Here is a 21322-nt window from a genome sequence, read left to right on the forward strand (position 1 = left end):
AATAAGCTTAGCACTGTCAACTGAAGTTATAGTTGCTCCACTAGTTTTTATATAAATCCTTCAATTCATTTAAGTCCTTCTCAAAGCATGTAAATGACTCAATACATTGGCACTTAATTTGATCTGCACAAACATGAGTCCCAAAATGGCCACTTAAAGTCACATGTTGTACTAGAAGATGAATGTAGCTCCCAATTTTGGAAATCCATAAACGATAGTGTCTCAGGCTGTGCAGGATCCCTGGGACAGTTTTAAGAAGAAACTGAGGAGACAGTATTATATATATCTATATCTATCTATCCTATCTATCTATCTATCTATCTATCTATCTATCTATCTATCTATCTATCTCTCCCTCCCTTGATCACATGACAGCCTAAAGGCATCACCCATCGCTATTTAAAGTGCATGTGCACAAGCAGCCCCTTAGTAAACATAGAAGACATACTCTCGTTTAGGTACATAATGCATATAAAAGATCACATTGACTGTAAAATACAGACAAATAAAATTGTGCAATTTGGAAATTTCAAACAGTTCCTTTTCCAATTAATCAAATACATTCCATAAATGGAATCTATTCTGCTGGCTCCTCATATGCTAGCAGACTTATTTATAGCATCAATGCCAATAGTGCCTTAACCGAGTCTTCATAATATTCCCAATCAACTTATCAAAGTGCCTAAATAAAATTAAATAGTGCTCAACCATTAAGTGATAAGTATACTCGTATAAGTTAAAATAATCAGAGTTTTGTCAGCAAGGCGACATTCAATCATGAAAATACTGTATATTGTAGAAGTAAAGTGCATGGTGTTGAAAGGGCAGTTAATCCAGTCTATAAATATTCATAATTGCCAGGACCAATCCTTAATTGAAACCATCATAAATATCAGAAGTATCAAAATTAAACATACTTTCTATATAATGATTAAAAAGAATATACAGTCCAAAATCCTTATAAATATATAAACCATTACTACTTCATCGCCACAAAATCATACACTTCATTTCATATATATACACATATTTACATTTGATGAATGATATCAACATCTTCCTGCAATATTCCATGTCCCTTTCCGTACATTTCATATCCTCATGACACTTTATAGTAACGATATATTTTCTGTGATGCGTTGTCCTACAAGTTCTTTTGCACAAGTGATCATAAGAAAGTGTAAAGGTCCTCACTGGTATTGAGGCCGTTAGGGTGCTTCGAGTCGAGCCTGAGTATGTATGATGTTTCTAATCTCCTCAGTTTGCTCTCCCTATCACCCCCTCTTCCTTGAGGCGTAATAGTATCTATTGCAAAATATTTCAAATATTTTGGGTCACTATTCTAGCTCTGCTGAAAATGTCGTGCTACCGGGTAGCTTTCATCTTTATTGCAGATTGCCCGGATGTGCTGCAGTACTCTCTTATGCACGGGCAATTTAGTGCTTCCTACATACCGCCGGTTGCAACTGCAGGTATGCACGTACACCGCAAAATCAGATTTGCAGGTGATATGTTGTCCTATTCTGCTGGCCGGGTAACCAAAGGCCGGGGTATAACTTGTGGTGTTGATCCCATGCTGGCATGCTTTGCATACAGCACACTTATAATAGCCTGTTTTTTCCGACAACCATGGTGCTTTTCTCTTTGACTGGAAATTACTTCTTACCAGAGAAGAGCCCATATTGCAATTTCTCCTAAAGGTTATCGACGGCATTTTGGGCATGGATCCTCCTATTACCGGATCACCTTTGATAATAGGCCAATTCTTACGGACTATTTCCCTGATATGTTTCTGTTTAGAAAACCCAAGGATAAGCCTAATTGGTTCCTGTTCTGCCCCTGTAGCCTTGTCTCTGTTTCTATATTGCAAGAGATCTTCCCTGGCTATTACCTTTGTTTTCTCAATTGCCTCCTGTATCACCTCCAAACTGTACCCCCTATCAAGGAACCTATCTCTACATTCACCTTGTTTCACTTCACAATCTGCCTCATCACTGCATATCTGCCTGATGCGGAGCATCTCCCCATATGGGATGCTCCTTAGCAAATGTGGGGGGTGTGCACTGGAGGCATGTAGGAGTGTGTTTCCTGATGTAGGTTTCCGATCCAGAGTAGAACTGATCCCATTTGCTGTCACTTGTACTCTCACATCCAGAAAGGTTACTGTTTCCCTACTCATCTCTGCCGTGAAATGAAGGTTAACATCATTGTGATTCAATTGTTGTAAAAACTCGTTGGCACTTTCATTGCTACCATTCCAGACTATAAACAAATCGTCAATATAGCGTAACCAAACTACTATATTGCTATCGCCCACTGCTTCGTATTGTCGCCTGAGGACCAGCTCCTCCTACCAGCCCATAAATAAACAGGCATAACTGGGGAGAAGCTGGCCCCCATAGCTACACCCTGTATTTGTTGATACATTTTACCATCAAAGAGGAACAAATTGTTCTCCAAGCAAAAGGTTATCATTTTCGACAACATATTCGAGTGCTGGGAATATGTAATTGGTCTACTTTTGAGGAAGTATTCTATGGCTCTCAGGCCATCACAATTTCTAATGCATGTATAGAGGCTGGACACATCAAGGGCTATCAATAAGTAAGACGACCTCCATTCCAAATTTCTGATTTTTCTAAGGAAGTCACTGGTATCCTGTACATAAGATCTCAAGTTCCTCACCATACCTTGTAGGAAGGAGTCAATGTACCTTGAGAGATTTTCCAAAAGCCATCACATGCCGAAATAATAGGGCGCCCCAGTGGTTTATTTATATCTTTATGGATTTTTGGTATAAAATAAATCACCTGGATAGTAGGATGCTCCTTTTTCAAATATTTAAATTCCTCCCAATTTAACATTCCCGCACTTTTCCAAGCCAATAATAGTTTGTAAAGCTCCTCCTGGGTGTCTTTGTGCTTCATATAGGGAACCTTTCTGTAACACTCGATGTTATTGAGTTGGCTGTAGGCCTCTTGTAAATAGTCCTGCACCGGCCACAGCACCAAGTTCCCTCCCTTGTCTGAATTGCGGATTATTATTTTATCATTGTCCTTTAATTTCTTGATCAATTGTCAATATTTTCTTTCCTGATTGGTGTTACTCTTTTTTAATCTGCAATTTTGAATGTTTAGTCTCTTTATTTGTGCCACCAACTGCTCATTGAACACCTCTATTGAATCACGTGCCATCACTGGTACAAATTTGGATTTGGGTTTGAACGATGTATGAGGTTTTATATTTGTCCCTGTTATTTGTGTCCGTCCGATGATAGGATCCGTGGTACCTGCACTTGTAGAAGGTTGCGAGGGGTCAATAGATGTACTCCCCACTCTCTCCAATCCTTGCATGTCATATAGTAGGTCATAGTTCGCTCCTACTAGGCCTTGTAATTCCAACTGTTGTTGTGAGGCCTTATCTTCCTCATTTTTTCGGGTACCACGTTATTCATGAAACTTTAACTTTAGCTTGCGTATAAATTTGTAAATATCTGCACGTGTTTGAGTATAGTTAAAGTTTGATTCCGGGCAAAAGGACAGCCCCAGTGTTAGCAACTGGTTCTCAGCCGTAGTTAGGGTGACGCTAGATAAGTTTACAATAGAATTGTTAGAACTTATTGTTGGGGCATTTAGTGAGGTTAGATCTTTGGGTGCCTCTCCTAGGCCATTTGTTGGCCGCGAGCTCTCCCTCTCCCTCGTTTCTTGATGCCTACTCCTTGCTTGCCTGCATCCCCTCCTCCGCCTTGTTGCCCTGTTATGTTTTGTTCCTTGGTGCTGGATCTCAATGTGTCCCTGCGGCTGCTTTTGAGAACCTCCAATTCTTCCCCCAACGTCAGCCTCACATTACTCAGAGCTGATCTAGCTCCCTGGGTGTTATCAGACTCTGATCCACTTTCAGCGGCAGAGCTGAAGTCAGAGGCTGATGGAGGCTCATCAGGTTCTCGCTCCGCACTCCTCGTCCCTTTACGTTTGTTCAGTTGCCATTCTTGGTGAATTATATCTTTTAGCAAACTTAAAGATTTGCCCGTTAGCATAGTCCTCCTTATCCCGTCTGAATTTAGAACTTTTTCTGTTTTTAATTTTTTCTTCCTCTTTTTTCAAACGTGCAATCATTTCATCCACCAGTTGTTTTTTTTGTTGTGGATCCCCCAGCAATTCTATGTCCTTTTCTAGCACCTCAATCTTGTCTTGTAATACACTTCTATCGATTATGGCGTGTTTCACCAATATTTCCATTAGTCGACGTGAAGAGTCCAGATTGCACTCCCCCCATTCTGCCATCAAATCAGGGGTTGGAGTCTCATAATTTGGCGCTAACATGATGCGGAGGCCCCTTGGTATTCTGCCCACATCCAGGTATCGTTGGAGGGATTGGGCCTCCCACCATTTAGCTTGTTCCTGCCGTTTCAACTTCTCCAGCACTCTCAAATTGTCTTGCAGCGCCTTGCTTTGGCTGCTGCCACTGGTCCCCACGTTGGTCGCCTTGCCGGCTCCCTCGTCATCTGGGCCGTCGGAGAACAGCCCTGCTGCCGCCAGTTCGCGATCTTTAAGCATGTCTGCGGACATTATGGCTTTTATGGATTATATACCCAACGCGCGTCTTGCTCTATCTTGGTTAAATGCCGAGAGGCTTACCGTGTTGTGCTGCACTCTCCCCACCTGCGAATTGCTGAGTTTCAGATCCTCAGGGTCGCGTTACACTGCCTCCACGTAACTGCTCACCGGGTCCCCACTCCTCGATGTTCCCTGCTCCGGGCCGCACCGGTCGTAGGAACCTCCAGGCAGTCGCCGGTTGCAGACCGCGTACACCACTTCGCACAGCTTGCAGGGGGCTTCGCTTTTCCTTCCGGATTATGGATACACCTTACAGTGCCTCGGGGGTCCCCGCCAGAGAACACCACGAGCCCGCGATGTTTGGATGAGTTTCCCGACCAGGGCGAAAACTCACAGAAGCGAAGCCTCAAACTTGGGGAGGGGTCCACGGGCCGGTGAGAGTCACTCAGGCTAAAATCCTAGATTGTCACGTCTTCACTCCACTCCAAATGGAAAAAACGAGTGTGGATCCAAAATTCGTGCAAGTTCTTTAATCAGCCATTGCCGCCATTACGCGTTTCGGGAGATCCCTCCCTTGATCACATGACAGCCTAAAGGCATCACCCATCGCTATTTAAAGTGCATGTGCACAAGAGGCCCCTTAGTAAACATAGAAGACATACTCTCGTTTAGGTACATAATGCCTATAAAAGATCACATTGACTGTAAAATACAGACAAATAAAATTGTGCAATTTGGAAATTTCAAACCGTTCCTTTTCCAATTAATCAAATACATATATATATATATATATATATATATATATATATATATATATATATATATATACACACACACACACCTTCCAGTGTCAACTTGGCTAATTGGATTACATTTTTCAAATAAAAAAAAAAAAAAAAAAATATATATATATATATATATATATATATATATATATATATATATATATATAATTTTTTTTTTTTATAAAAAAAATGTAATCCAATTAGCCAAGTTGAGACTGGAAGGTGGATTGATAGCACTAATGTACTGGAACTTTTTAAAACCCTAAATAGAGGAAAGGTGTTGCCTCTGATAGGCTGAGCACAGGAGCACCTGTAATGAACCCCGGCCTTCCCGTCATGCATAGCAGGGTCAGTGAAACTATTTGTTTTTCTAGCTCACAGACACTTCCTTTTCTAAGACTGTGTTTTTGGCTGGAAACTTCAATTTTTTTGTAGAGCCCTCGCCCCGTTTTAGTTGATTTCTTTTGGATGCTATTTTTCCTTGTGATTTCGTGTTAAAGTTCTGTAGTAGGGGGATCTCTGTGTATAGTCATAATCTAGTGAATAGTCCCGCCCATGTGCGAGGACCCCGGCAATCAAAAATAATCTCTTAAGTTGTCAGAAAATTGCAGAACTGCAAAGACACTTAAGAGAGAATTTAAAGACAAATAATGCAGCCTATATCCACAGGCTACACTGTCCAGTACTTCAACTAGAAATTCCACCAAAAATCCACAAACAGCAAAGCCTGTCCAGATTTCCCTTGCTTTAACAGCAAAAACCCCTCTGGAATGATAGAGAGGAAGGCATGGACAGACAAGCCCCATAGGCTGCCATTATGTGGCTTAAATAGGGTACTGTGCCTTTAAGAGAACTTTCCAGAACTTCTCCCAGTATCCCAGAATGCATAGCAGGTCCCTCTCACTTTCAGTTCTTTTTTCCGGCTCCTGCTTACAGGACCCTGGTGCATTGAGCTCTCCCTTTTTCAAGGGTTTATTGGAGTTTTGTACACTTTTTGGCTTTAAAAGTGTTTTCAGTTGCTTCTTGGTGTTTCCTTTCACTTCTGTGTGTTTGTTCAGGCTTTTTAGGGATCTAAAATGCCTGCTTTATTCGACAAGTGCCCAGCATGTGGAAGGAAGAAGGCCAAGACTGATCCACACGGCGTCTGCATTCTTTGCCTCCCTGAAGAGCATGTCCCTGAAGATTGTGACATCTGCCAGACCTTTTCTACAAGGACTCTGAAGGAAAGGCTGAGGATTAGGCTCCAAGGCCTGGAAGAGAGGCGTCTGCAGGCTGCAGGTGGGTCTGGGCAGGCTGGGACGGCTCCCTCTGCCCCTGCTGAGGCCTCCGGGGGGCTCCCCAGAGGCAGGAAGACCAGCAAACGGTCCCGGTCTCCGTCGACGTCGATTGCATCGACGACGTCGAGAGGGATGACGACGGTGTTTTCCCCTTCTCCCCGGGGCTACGGGTCGAGACAGCGTGGTAGGTCGACGTCGAGAGGCCTGGGTAGGCCGCCGTCGAAGTCACCTCCGACGTCGACGTCGGAGTCGAGGAATCGCCGTCGACGAAGGAGGCACCGGCGCTCGCCGTCGAAGCGACACCGCCGGTCGCCGTCACGCAGTTCGCCGTCCAGGGGATCCTCGACATCGAGGACTGTGAGGAAACGGTCGACGAGGAGGAAGAGTCGACGCTCGCCGTCGAGGTCTGACCGTCGTCGAGGGGGCGACGGTCGTCGTCGAGGAAGAGGCACTCTGCGTCGAGGAGACGGCGTTAACCGCCAGAGTCGAGGGGTCGCCGTTCCACGCCTGCAAAACGACGCTCGACGTCGAACAGGAAGAGATCAGCGTCCCCGAGGATCTCCGCCTCCCCTAAGCGGCGCAGAAGGGATTCTGGCGCGAAAAGTCACGCTGGATCTGGGGAAGGGCGTCGGAGGCGGCGCTCACGCTCTGGAGGGTCTGGGTCACAGGCTCCTCCCCCGAAGAAGTCACCGGGCTCGGTGTACTCGGTGGTATATACACCGCCAAGGCCTGCGACTCCACCTCTACCGAAGGAGGCTCCTCCGGCTAATCCGCCGCTACCTTCAATTCCTCCGCTACCCCCTGCGGGGCAACCTCCGCCGCCGGTCCCACCTCATAGGCCACCGAGGTCGGTGTCGCTGCCTCTGCTTCCGACACCTCCTAAGGGTACGCCTACTCCGAAGCCCCAGGATAGGCCGCGGAAGACGCCTCCACGGAAACCGGTGGAGCGCCCACGTGCTGGGAGGTAACGCTCCCGCTCCAGGAGAAGGGAACGTTCGCGTCACAGGTCTTCCACACGATCTAGACGGCGCCACAGGAGACACAGGTCTCGTTCCCGGACCCGGTCGTCTGGGACCAGGGACTACTCCCCGACCTTGTCGGACTCGCCAGACACGAGAGTTTCGCCGATCGATGATCTGGTGTCCTTCCAGGACGTACTGTTACGTGGTGCGGCGAAATTGGTCATTACTTTGACGGTGCCCACTCCCAAGACATCAGTCATTTTCGAGACGCTCCACCAGAAGCATTTGTCTCGGCCGTTACTGCCACTGGTGCCGGTCTGGAAGAACCGGCCATGGATCTTTTCCTCACCCCAGCGGTGACTAAGGCGGCACCTTCCAGACTGCAGAAGAAGTACCGGGCTCCGGACTCGGACCCAGCCTTTCTAAGGATGGAGCCCCCTCCAGATTCGGTGATAGTGACTGCTGCGCGCAAACAGCATGCCACCACACCTTCCTCCACAGTTCCACCAGATAAGGAATCTAGGTGGTTGGATCGTCTGGGAGAAGAGTTTGTGGGTCCTCGGCGACCTCAATGGAGGCAGCTAGTGCCACTGCCTTGTTGGGTCGGTATGACAGAGCCCTCTGGAAATCCCTTCAACAGTTTGTGGAGCTCCTACCGCGGGAAAAGCGGGAAGACTTTCAAAAGGTGCTGAACGAAGGGATGTTGGTGGCGAATCAAGTTATCAGCGCTGCAGCCGACTTCTCTGCTGGCGGCGCATGGTTTCTGCCACGGAATTAACCAGCGACGACATGCATTGCTCCGCCTTGCGTCTCTGAAACCGGACGCTCAGCAAAGGGTTGCCAATCTGCCATTCTCTGGCGAAACCCTGTTCGGGAAGCACGCTGATGATGAAATGGCCCGCATGAAGGCGGAGGCCGAAACGCTCACAGCGGTGGGTTTGGTGAAGCCCAAGGAGACCAAGAAGTCGTACCGTCCGTTCCAACGTCGGTTCGATGGTCAAGGCAGAGGGCGGGGCCAGTCTTTTGGACAGCAGCAACAACAACAGCAGCAGTTCAGAAGACCGTTCCAGAAGCGCCAGAGGGCAGAGGCGGCCATCAGTCGGCCCCGGCGACTAAGGGCCAGGCCGGGTCTAGGCCCTGAGCACTTACTTCCCCTGCAACTGTTACCCGCTCCGGTGGGGGGGAAGCATTCAATCTTTTCTGGCAGAGTGGAGAAAAATTACTCGGGACACGTGGGTGCTGAATATTGTTTGCAATGGATACAGTCTTCGGTTCACCAGCCCGCCTCCAGCAATTCCTCCGGTCAGCTCGCAGTATCAACTGCGCGAGCTCCAGGCGGAGGCCGATATCCTGTTAAGGAAAAGGGCGATAGAAGACGTACCTCTGTCTCAAAGAGGAAGAGGTCTGTACTCCCGGTTCTTTCTGGTTCGCAAAAAGGACAAGAACGAGTTCAGGCCCATTCTGGATTTGCGACAAGCAAACAAGTGGATTCGCAGAGAAAAGTTTCGTATGCTGTCGTTGCATCAGATTTATCCTCAGCGGCAACAGGGAGACTGGCTATGTGCTATAGACCTACAAGATGCGTACCTCCATGTGCCCATTGCACACAAATACAGGAAGTTCCTGCGATTCCAAGTCGGCGCCAATCATTATCAGCACACAGTACTGCCATTCGGGCTGAAGTCTGCGCCCAGAACATTCTCGAAGTGCATGGCAGTGGTAGCTGCACACCTGAGGAAGAACATGGTGTTTGTCTACCCGTACCTGGACGATTGGTTGATAAAGGCCTCCTCCGTCTCGGAAGCTCAAGCGCACTTCCAGAAGACGTGCGTTCTCTTGAACAAGCTGGGGTTGCACATCAATATGTCCAAGTCTGTCCCGACTCCGGTCCAGTGCATACAGTACTTGGGAGCCTCCATCAATACGCTGTCAGCAAGCGTGTCTCCTTCGGAGGAGAGACGATTATCACTCCTTCGGAAGACTCGGGCTCTTATGGCCGCTCCATCTACAACAGTGAGGACGGTGTCTTCTCTACTGGGATCGATGGCCTCTTGTATCTTCCTCACACCACACGCACGGCTGCACATGAGACCATTGCAGGAGTGCTTGGAGGATCAGTGGGATCAGAGGAAAGGATCCTGGGACGACAGGATACGGCTGTCTCTGCATGCTCTTTAGTCTCTGAAGTGGTGGTGTTCGTCGGAGAATGTCCTGCGAGGGGTTCCCTTCCACAAGGACATTCCCACGCAGACTATCATGATGGATGCGTCTCTCCACGGCTGGGGGGCGCACTCGGAGACTTACAGATTCAAGGGACGTGGTCCCCGACAGAGTCCACGTACCACATCAATTTCCTGGAGCTCAGAGCTGTTCACTTGGCACTGAAGGCCTTTCATCCGTCCTTCCGGACCAACTCTGCTTGTTCAGACGGACAATACGACCATGATGTATTACCTCAACAAGCAGGGGGGGTCGAGATCGCGCACTGTAGCAGGAGGCGCAGGCGATCTGGCACTGGCTTCTAGCCAGAGGACTGACGATAATGGCTACCCAACTACCAGGTGTGCAGAATGTTCAGGCAGACGCACTGAGCAGACTGATTCAGAAAAGCCATGAATGGGTCATAAACGACGTAGTACTAGGAGAAGTCTTCGCAAGGTGGGGGACTCCAGACGTAGATCTGTTCGCCACCGCCGAAAACAGCAAATGTCGAGACTTCGCCTCCAGGTACTACCAGCCGGGGACGCTGGGGAATGCGTTATGGATCAACTGGTCGAACAGCTTTCTGTACGCTTTTCCACCCATTCCCCTGATTCCGGCGGTGCACATCAAACTGTCCCAGTCCAGGGCGCGGATGATCCTGATTGCCCCGGAATGGCCCAGACAGTGGTGGTTCACAGACCTGCTTCACCGGTCTCTCCTTCCTCACATACGGCTGCCGTGCAGGCCGGACCTACTCACGAAGTTCGGGGGGCTGATGTTGCACCCCAACCTCTCGTCTTTGAGTTTGGCAGCATGGCTCCTGAGATAGTGCAATATGGTCATTAGAATCTCCCTGCAGATTGTATGGACATACTGAAGGAGTCTAAGAGACCTTCCACTAGGACTTCCTATGCGTACAAGTGGAAGAGATTTTGTATGTGGTGCAAGTCTAAGAACTATGATCCGACGACTTGTAAGGAAGATGTCATCCTTCCTTATCTTCTACAGTTGGCGCAGTCTGGCCTTAATGTCCATTCTATTAAGGTTCATCTTGCTGCTTTGACTTCCTACAGGAAATGCCCTTCGCAGACTTCCTTCTGCCAGATCCCTGTGATCAAAGATTTTTTGGAAGGCTTGAAGAAAGTGTTCCCTCCTGTCAGGCTTCCTTTGCCTTCATGGGAATTGAATGTGGTGCTGTCCAGGTTGATGAAGGAGCCTTTTGAACCTATTCATAAGGCTTCGTTGCAGCACCTGTCCTGGAAGGCGGCGTTCCTCGTGGCCATTACATCGGCCCGCAGGGTGAGTGAAATTCAGGCGCTGTGTTGCCAAGAACCTTATACTGTATTTCATGCTGCTAAGGTTGTTATGCGTACTCACCCTAAATTTCTTCCCAAGGTTATTTCTGATTTTCACGTCAACCAGACCATAACTTTGCCTACGTTTTTTCAGAATCCTTCATCTCCAGCGGAAAGGTCGTTACATTCCCTGGGTGTTAGGAGGGTGTTGAAATTTTATCTGGATAAAACCAAGGATATTCGTAGGTCCGACCAATTTTTTATCAATTATGGATCAGTCAGGACGGGTCTTGCGACCTCTAAGCAGTCTATCTCTAGGTGGATTGTGTCCTGCATACAGTTATGTTACCAAAAAGCTAATAAGACCTTAGGAGGTAAGCCTAAGGCTCATTCCACCAGGAGCAAAGCTGCCACGACAGCATTGCTCCGTAATGTTCCGATTGCAGAAATCTGCAAGGCGGCCACTTGGAAGTCGGTCCATACCTTTGCTAAGCATTACTGCCTGGACACTGATGCCAGGGCAGACGCTCAGGTTGGGCAGGCTTCGCTGCGAAATCTGTTCGCACAATAGTGGTGTTAATTCTCTTTCCTCCACCGCCGCTTTGGTGTGGGGATGGGCTTGCCATTCTATTCACTAGATTATGACTATACACAGAGATCCCCTACTACAGAAGGAGTAGTTTCTGTCCTGTAACTCCAGTTCTGTAGTAGGGGTATCTCTGTTATAGTCATAAGCGCCCGCCCCCTCCTCCCCAGTGGAGAGAGATGTTCATTTAAGGAATGCGACAGGTCTGGCGTGTTATGCCTTCAAGAACTGAAAGTGAGAGGGACCTGCTATGCATTCTGGGATACTGGGAGAAGTTCTGGAAAGTTCTCTTAAAGGCACAGTACCCTATTTAAGCCACATAATGGCAGCCTATGGGGCTTGTCTGTCCATGCCTTCCTCTCTATCATTCCAGAGGGGTTTTTGCTGTTAAAGCAAGGGAAATCTGGACAGGCTTTGCTGTTTGTGGATTTTTGGTGGAATTTCTAGTTGAAGTACTGGACAGTGTAGCCTGTGGATATAGGCTGCATTATTTGTCTTTAAATTCTCTCTTAAGTGTCTTTGCAGTTCTGCAATTTTCTGACAACTTAAGAGATTATTTTTGATTGCCGGGGTCCTCGCACATGGGCGGGACTATTCACTAGATTATGACTATAACAGAGATACCCCTACTACAGAACTGGAGTTACAGGACAGAAACTACTCCTTCCTATTCTTCTACTCCACTGCCTTTTACAGAGTTGTCCCTTCCAATGCTGTCAGTGGAGGATGACTGACAACTACCTTGAGGTCCTGAGAGTCCCATCTGCTACATCTCCTGTAAACACTAATCCTCCAATGCCATCTTCATCAGCTTCAGAGAAGCTTAAAGAAAAGCGACATAGAGCATCTGAAGACAAGCCGAAGCTGGACTGTCACTTTAGACACTAGAGGACTAGAAGATTTTGATCTTAAATGCTTCTGAGAAGGCAGTAATATCTTCATCAGGATCAGACATGAATGGTCTTAATTACTGGACCTGCCCCATTCCAAACTATCACCTGTGGATGATGGGTCTCCTTTCAAAAGGCATTCAGTAGGGCAACTTGAAAATTTTATATCAAAGTGCCTGTTCTTTTAGGAAACATCCATGATCTTTGAGACTCTTGAAATAAATAAAATGCAGACGACTTAAATCAGATTTTTTCTTAAGAGGAACACCACCTCCTGATTCTTTTTTCTCCAGCCAAACACTACGGTGCCCTTGGATCAACTTCCTCAGCGCTCTCTGAAAAAGTAGTGCCAGAAATGGGAAAGCGGTTCAGTTGAGTGCCTTTTGATCAGATGGTCAAGAACATTAAGCTTTTCCTCCCATTCATCTTAATTCCTTTAGCAATAATGAAGTTGTGATCTACGTTGGCAACACTGAGTTCGAGGCATGTGGGCTGCTGAATTCATATCTATAGCATAGATCGCTGCCTAGTGTTGGGTCCGGATGATTGCACATTGTTGTCCTGGAAGAGTCTTCGAAGTATCACGAGATAGGTGGCTCCTCCCCTGGACTACAGTGCGCATGGGCATCGACTCCATCCTCCGATTGTTTTTTTCCGCCATTGGGTTCGGATGCATATTTGATCACTCAAGTTCGGATTCGATAAAAACTTTCTTTTCGGCCCAAAGGCCTTTCCTATATCGTCGGTATTGTCTTGCGTTCGGTGCCCAGCTCTGTTCCGGCTCAGTTCCCGAGTCGGACATCCAGAGGAGTCGCGTGGCTCTTCGGTGCTCGGGGCCCAGTCAACGCAACAAGACTTATTCGACGACACATCATGGAACGGAGCCCGTTCAAGAGGTGCCCCGTGTAAAACTCCAAGTATCCCCACATCGACGTCCACCCAGTGTGCAACAAGTGCCTGTCGCCGGATCACGATGAAGCCAACTGTATGGCTTGTTCTCGTTTTCGCTCCATGAAGACGATTCGACTTCGGCGCGTGGCGCGCCAGGAGGCCCAGCAGACGGCGGCTGACCCGGTGAACATTTTCGATACCGAGGGAGAAGAAGCAGACGAGCAGGAAGTTTGAGAGCCGATTTCCATTCCAGCGGCAGAGATCGACTCCAGCTACGGCGCAGACGTAGAAATGCTCGATACAGAAGACGTCGACGAGGTAGGAGACGACGATGGGGCCTATGGGGCCACAGACGATAGCTCAGGCGAGGAGCTATGCCCCGTTCGGACATTAACTTTGGCTCAGGTCAAGGGATCGCCACATGGCCTTACCCAAGATCTTACACCTAGATCCACGGTCTCGCCTCCGGGCCCGGCTACGGGCACTTCTGCTGAGCCGCCATTAGTCAAATCGAAACCGAAAGGTACAAGCTTCGGTCTCGACAAAACCGAAAGTGATAGAGGCGCCGTCGAAACAGAAAGCACCTGTCGCCTTGGTCGGCTCCACATCTTCGGACCTGTCGATGCAGACGAAGCCAAAGAAGGTTGTCGAACAGGTGAAGTCGCTCAAGGGCGTCGAGCCGAAGGCTGGGGCACCAAAAGCGCTTGTTAAGGCCGCCGACCCGAAGCCGTCAACGCCTAAGGCCGTCGACACTGTCAAAGGACTCGGAGCTCCAAAAGCTGTCGATCCTGCACGTCAGCCCGACAAGGCCAAGAGTACTGCTCCCCTCGAGTCCGCACATGGTACTGCGTCAAGAGCACCTGTTCAGTTGACGAAACCGTCCGCATCCTTCACGAAGCAGGTGTCGGACTCGTTGCAGCGCATTAAGGACAAGGCTTCCGCGGTCGATCCGAAGGATACTTCCACCCCGAAGCCAGGCACTAAACCGCAAAAGTCGACGGCACCGATCCAGTTCACGCTGCCGCCAAAAGTGGCGCCGAAGGCGTTCGCGCCCAGGAAGGTTGTCGAGGCGTCCATGACGGTATCCACGGAGCCGAAGCCTACCCCTGCAGTTGTAGGCACAAAACATCGACAACCCCTACTGGAGGAGCAGTCGGAACAATTTATTGACGCCGACACCGGTAAACTTTCCATCTACAAGCGAAAGATCACACCGGCACAGCCTATGGAGTCATACACGATTCCTTTGAAGAAGAAAAAGGATTCCACAGATACCCCAGTTCTTGTTGAACTGATTAATCCACGTGCTCAGGACACTGCTCCACTCTCGCCCAATTACTCGGATGTGGAGGCTGGGGAAGGTGCCTATGATGAATACAACTACCCTGCCGACACTGATCCTGAAGATCAGCATGACACATGGGCAGATGCTGCGGACCCAGGGGATCCACAAACTGCCCCGGACACTCAAGTGTATACTGTCAAAACCTCCCCTACTGAGGATTCTGCGGCATTTACTGCGCTTGAGAGGGCAGCCAAGAATCATGACGTCCAGCTTCATGCTGACCCTATTGAAGTAGTCTTTCTGTTTGACACCTTTTCCACCTCTGAAAAACCCGCACGTGCCAGGATTATGAACCCCAGAATTGAAAAAAATACAAGCCGGCTCCTAGCGACCCTACCTACATCAAGGGCCAGTTGCCGTTGGACTCGCTAGTTGTTTCTAATGCCTGGAAGAGGGCAAATTCACAAACTACTGGTGATGCTCCTCCCCCTGACAAGGAATCTAAGGTGCTAGAAGCATCAGGGAAGAGGGTGGCGGCTCAAGCGGCCAATATCTGGCGCATTTCTAACACGCAGGCACTCTTGGCCAGATATGACAGGGCACATTATGATACACTTGAAACCCTGTTACAACACTTGCCAGATGAATATAAGGAGGCAGCAGAGATCCTCATTCAGGAAGGGAAACTCATCTCAAATGCTTCTATTAAGTGTGCACTGGACGCTGCGGACACCGCGGCCAGGGCCATTAACACCAGTGTAATGTTGCGGCGTCAGGCCTGGCTCAGAATCTCCGGGTTCAAACCAGAGATACAAACCACCATCCTAAATCAGCCTGTAAACCCTGATCACTTATTTGGACCTGAGGTGGACACCACCCTGGAAAAAATCAAAAAAGACACCGAGACTGCAAAGTCTATGGGGGCTCTCCAGTCCCAGCAGTTCAGGGGTAGTACTTTTCGTCGCTCAAGCAATAGAGGTGTTTCCAGAGGCCAGATGACCCAGCAAACACAGTACACTAAGAGTGGTGCACAAACCTCATACAACAAACGGAGTAGAGGTGGCTATTGCGGAAACAGCGCCAAGGGCAGAGGGCGTGGAAACAACAGCTCCCGAACCTCCGCCGCGAACAGTGACGCCTTGTCACTGCCCCCCGACCATACAACACCAGTCGGGGGGAGACTCCAACAGTGCCTGCCAGTCTGGAAATCCATCACCACAGACAGGTGGGTCAGAAAGCTTATCCAGTACGGTTATTGTCTGGAGTTGACATCCACTCCACCCAACATACCCCCAAAACACCGTCCTATGGCCACAGAGCATTTGCACTTATTGCAGCAAGAGGTACTCGTCATGCTGCAAAAAGGGGCAATCGAGATCGTACCAGTGGAACAAAGAGGCACAGGAGTGTACTCCCTGTACTTCTTAATCCCAAAGAAAGACGGGTCCCTCAGACCCATTCTGGACCTCAGACCCCTAAACCTATACATTCTATCAGAACACTTTCATATGCTCACACTGCAGCAGGTTCTTCCGTTGCTCAATCAGGGGGATTTCCTCGCAACATTAGATCTAAAAGATGCATATTTTCACATTCCGCTACATCCGTCACACAAAAAATACCTCAGATTCACCATTCAGAATCAGCATTACCAATTCAAAGTCCTCCCTTTCGGAGTGACTACAGCGCCCAGGGTGTTCACAAAGTGCCTGGCGACAGTGGCTCCTGCACACCTCAGGAGACAAAACGTTCACGTCTACCCTTATTTGGACGACTGACTTGTCCAAGCAAAGTCGGCCCAGCAGTGCGCTGCCAGCATGTCCCACACCATTCACCTTCTTCACGATCTGGGATTCTCACTGAATTACCCAAAGTCGCACCTTCAGCCCGCCCATGTGCGGCAGTATCTAGGCGCAACAATAAACACTCTGGCAGCCACAGCACAGCCAAATTCTGTGAGGATCAACAGCATTCAATTGCTGATACAGAAATTCAGACCGCAACACTCGCTCCCCGCACGAGTGTTCATGCAGTTGATAGGCATGATGGCCTCCTGCGTCTTCATAGTCCCGCACACGAGACTACATATGCGTCCGCTTCAAGAGTGCTTAGCACGTCAGTGGAATCAGGCTCACGGACAGTTAAAAGACCTAGTGTTGGTGACCGGTCGTGCATACAACTCTCTGCATTGGTGGAATCCACACAACCTTTGCAAGTGACGACCGTTCCAGGAGCCTGTGCCACAGATCATACTAACAACGGACGCATCTCTCCAGGGTTGGGGAGCTCATGTGCTCCACTACACAGTGCAGGGACTATGGACAACGCAGCAAAAGAGGATGCACATCAACCACCTAGAGCTGATGGCAATCTTCATGGCAATGAAGGCATTCAAGGTACATCTGTGCAACAAGGTTGTGTTGATCCGGACGGACAACATGACGGCCATGTACTACATTCAGTAGCAGGGAGGTACACACTCTCCACAGTTGTCTCATCTGGCTCAGAGCATGTGGAAGTGGTCCATACAGAGGAACATCTTCCTCTTGGCGGAACACCTCCCCGGCAAGGACAATCAGATGGCGGATCTGCTCAGCAGGTACAGCCACCAAATGCACGAGTGGGAGATACATCCATCAGTACTCCGCCCGTACTTCCAGCAGTGGGGTCATCCAGGGATCGACCTGTTTGCCACAAGGGAAAACGCAAAATGCCAAAGCTGTGCCGCCAGGTTCCCGCACCCACAGTTGCAGGGCAATGCGATATGGATGAACTGGTCAGGCAAATTTGCGTACGCTTTTCCCCCAGCACCTCTAATACCGCTGGTGGCACGAAAGCTAAAGCAACACTCGATGACGCTCATCCTGGTTGCTCCAACGTGGGCACGCCAACCATGGTACACCACGTTTCTAGAACTCTCCGTGGTACCGCATCAAAGGCTGCACCTCACACCAAGACTTTTGACGCAGAGCCATGGCGACATTCAGCACTCAGATCGTCAACAGCTCAACCTGGCGATCTGGCTCCTGAGGTCTTAAGAGTTTGGCTACCTCAACTTGCCTCCTGACTGCATGGATATCATACGGGAGGCCATAAAGCCCACCACCAGAGCATGCTACGCAGCCAAATGGAAGCGGTTTGTCATTTATTGCGTGGACCACAACATTGACCCGCTTGACGCGTCCACGCACAACATCATTTGTTATCTGTTACATCTTTACAAATGCAATCTGGCATATGCTTCCATTCGAATTCATTTATCCGCCGTAGCGGCTTATCTGCAAAGCAGGCAGCATCTCTCCCTCTTCAGAGTGCCTGCCATTAAAGCTTTTCTTGAGGGGCTCAAACGAGTCATTCCTCCCAGGACCCCGCCTGCTCCTGAATGGAATCTTAATGTGGTCCTCACCCGACAGATGGGTCCACCTTTTGAGCCTCTACATTCTTGCGAGATTCAGTTCTTAACATGGAAAGTGGCTCTCTTGATAGCCATTACGTCACTTCGACGTGTTAGTGAGCTCCAGGCGCTCACTGTACAGGAGCCATTCATTCAAATTCACTCCAATAGTGTGGTGCTGCGCACTAACCCTAAATTTCTTCCAAAGGTGGTTTCACAGTTTCATGTCAATCAAACTATTGAACTGCCTGTGTTCTTCCAAAATCCTGAGTCGGTGGCAGAAAGAATGCTCCACACTCTTGACGTCAAGAGGGCTTTGATGTACTACATTGATAGGATCAAAGATTTTAGGAAGACGTAACAACTCTTTGTTGCCTTTTCCGCACAACACAAGGGCAACCCCATTTCCAAAGCAGGTATAGCCAGGTGGATCGTTAAGTGTATTCAAATTTGCTATCACAAGGCTAAGCGCACTTTAACGATCCCCCCCAAGGGCCCACTCCACCCGCAAGTTGGGGGCCTCCATGGCTCTCCTTGGAAATATCCCTTTAGAAGACATTTGTAGAGCAGCCACATGGTCTACCCCACACACATTTACAAAACACTACTGTGTAGATGTGCACTCCAAGCAGCTGTAGGGCAGGCTGTTCTAAAAACACCTTTTCAAACGTCTGCAGCTGGCACAGGCGGCCGCCGCTAATGGAGGGACTGCTGTATATTCTATGCTATAGATATGAATTCAGCAGCCCACATTCCTCGAACTGAATATGCTACTTACCAGTATGCATCTGTTCTTGGCATGTAGGGCTGCTGACATTCATATCGCCCACCCTCCTCCCCGGCGCCTGTAGCGGCTGCAGAATTTACACTTACTCTTAGCATGGTCATCGCTCACACTGTTTCACTCCATCTTCGCCACAATGGCTAAAAACAATCTGAGGATGGAGTCGATGCCCATGCGCACTGTAGTCCAGGGGAGGAGCCACCTATCTCGTGATACTTCGAAGACTCTTTCAGGACAACAATGCGCAATCATCCGGACCCAACACTAGGCGGCGATCTATGCTATAGATATGAATGTCAGCCGCCCTACATGCCAAGAACAGATGCATACTGGTAAGTAGCATATTCCTTCTGATCTCCCTGGAGCGGCCCAGAAAACAGTGATTTCTGGAGCTGCTGCAAATGAGATTGTATGTTGACCAGAGTCTGCTTTACAGGGTGCATAGTACATTGTTTCATCCAAATATGACGTCCTTTAGTTTGGCAACATGGCTTTTAAAATCAAACCATATGGGAACTTTAATTTACCTCATGTCTAAATGGACATTTTGAAAGAGGTTAGTCTACTTTCGAAATTCCTAAAGGTAAAGACTTCAGGGGCACCCAAGACACCTATAGTTAAGTCTAGTGAGCACTGCGAGGACCTAGACACTTTTTGTTTCATAAATAAGCAGCAGAACATCTATAAAACCTTCCCTTTGACGGTTTTAGCTAGCAACCGTGAGGATTTATCTCCTTCTGATCATGCATTAGTCACTTTCACACCTATTACTGAAGAAGGGCTTACCATACTTTGCAGGAAGATTAAATCTGTCTCCCTTCCCGATCCCATGAAGCCGGAACATCTGAGGAGAATACTGTCTGTTCTTCTCACACCGCTGGGCCAGGTCATCAACCTGTCTCTGGCCAGGGCCATTGTCCCCAGGTCTTGGAAGCATGCCATTCTTATGGCGCTCCTAAAGAAGTCCACGCTTGACCTGACTAAGTTGGAGAATTTCCGTCCCGTCTCTCTGTTGCCTTGGATTTCTAAAATCACCGAGGCAAATGTTAGTACGATTCTCTCTAACAACCGGAAGGAAAATCAAATCTTGGACTCCTCTCAGTGTGGCTTCTGTCGCAACCTCAGCACTGAATCAGCCCTCTTAGCCGTATCTGAACATCTGAGAGCTGCTCTGGATGAGCGGCGGTCCTCGGCACGGATCCTATTGGACCTCGGTGTCGCTTTCCATACGGTCTCTCATCCGATCCTGATTCAAAGGCTGAAGGAGGCTGGCATTGCGGGCGCCGCCCTGACCTGGCTTTCTTCTTTTCTCTCAGACAGGTTTTTCCAAGTTTCGGCTCCCCCTTTTTGTTCTAGGATGTATCCCATCAAACAGGGGGTTCCTTAGGGCTCTACGCTAAGGTCTACACTTTTTAACTTGTATGTTCTTTCACTGGCTTTGCTAGCCAAAAGGAGAGGGCTCACGATTGTGTCATATGCTGATGACACTCAGCTTGTAGTCGCCCTCTCCAATGACTGTCAGGACGATGCTCCCAAGTTCCAAAGTGGCTTAGCGGTTGTAGCAGAGTGGCTGACTGCTAACTGCCTACAGCTCAACACCAGCAAGACCAAGGTCTTGCTGGTTGAGAAGGATCATGAGCTATGGAGCAGGCACTGGTTGCACCCCTCCCTAGGGCCCACACCCTCCTATCCTAAAAAAGGTGGTGAAAAACGTGGGTGTTTGGGTTGACTCCGCATTGAGCTTTTAAACTCAAACTAAGAGGGTGGCGCGACCTGTCTTGGCATTTTTACGTTGCCTTAGACCTGTGCTGGGTTTATTTGATCCCTCTGTTCGGCAGACCATTGTGCAAGCATCTATCCTTTCTAGACTGGATTATGCCAGTGTGCTCTACCTTGGGGTCAATAAGACTGAGAGACCTCAAGACTTCAGAGGGTTCAGAATGTCACCCCAAGAACGCTTCCTGCCATGTCAGGTCGTTGCTCCACCTCTAGCACCATTCCGCGGCTACATTGGCTACCAGTGGTGAGACGGGTGGAGTTTAAATCGCTTTGCTTTGCATTTAAGATTTTGAAATCGCCCACTCCTGACATAATATCTGGCCTGCTTTTAGTTTTACACTACCGGCGTCATCTGCGCTCTGCTGGTAAACACTTGGTTTGTATACCACGGGTGAAGAGGGCCCGTGCTGGCGGCTGCTCGTTTCGCGCTCTGGCTTCCAAGCTCTGGAATGATCTTCGGTCTCCTATCTGGAGCAAGGATAATTACTTGACCTTCCGAAAAGCGATAAAGACCCATTTGTTCTCGCAGTAATCCTCCTTCTCTCTTGTCTTCCCTGCCCCCTGTTTCTTTTATCTGTGTGGGATTTTCTTGCAGTATTGGTGTTACTCTTGCTCAGCGCCGGGACGCCCCGTTGC

General features: G+C 48.7%; 1 protein-coding gene across 2 annotated transcripts in view; it reads left to right on the forward strand.

Moving 5' to 3' along the window:
- ARIH1 (ariadne RBR E3 ubiquitin protein ligase 1) overlaps window positions 1–21322 on the forward strand; it is a 501132-nt gene that overhangs the window by 210675 nt on the left and 269135 nt on the right. The window lies entirely within an intron of this gene.

The sequence above is a fragment of the Lissotriton helveticus genome, chromosome 3_2, assembly GCF_964261635.1.
Source record: "Lissotriton helveticus chromosome 3_2, aLisHel1.1, whole genome shotgun sequence".
NCBI lineage: Eukaryota > Metazoa > Chordata > Amphibia > Caudata > Salamandridae > Lissotriton > Lissotriton helveticus.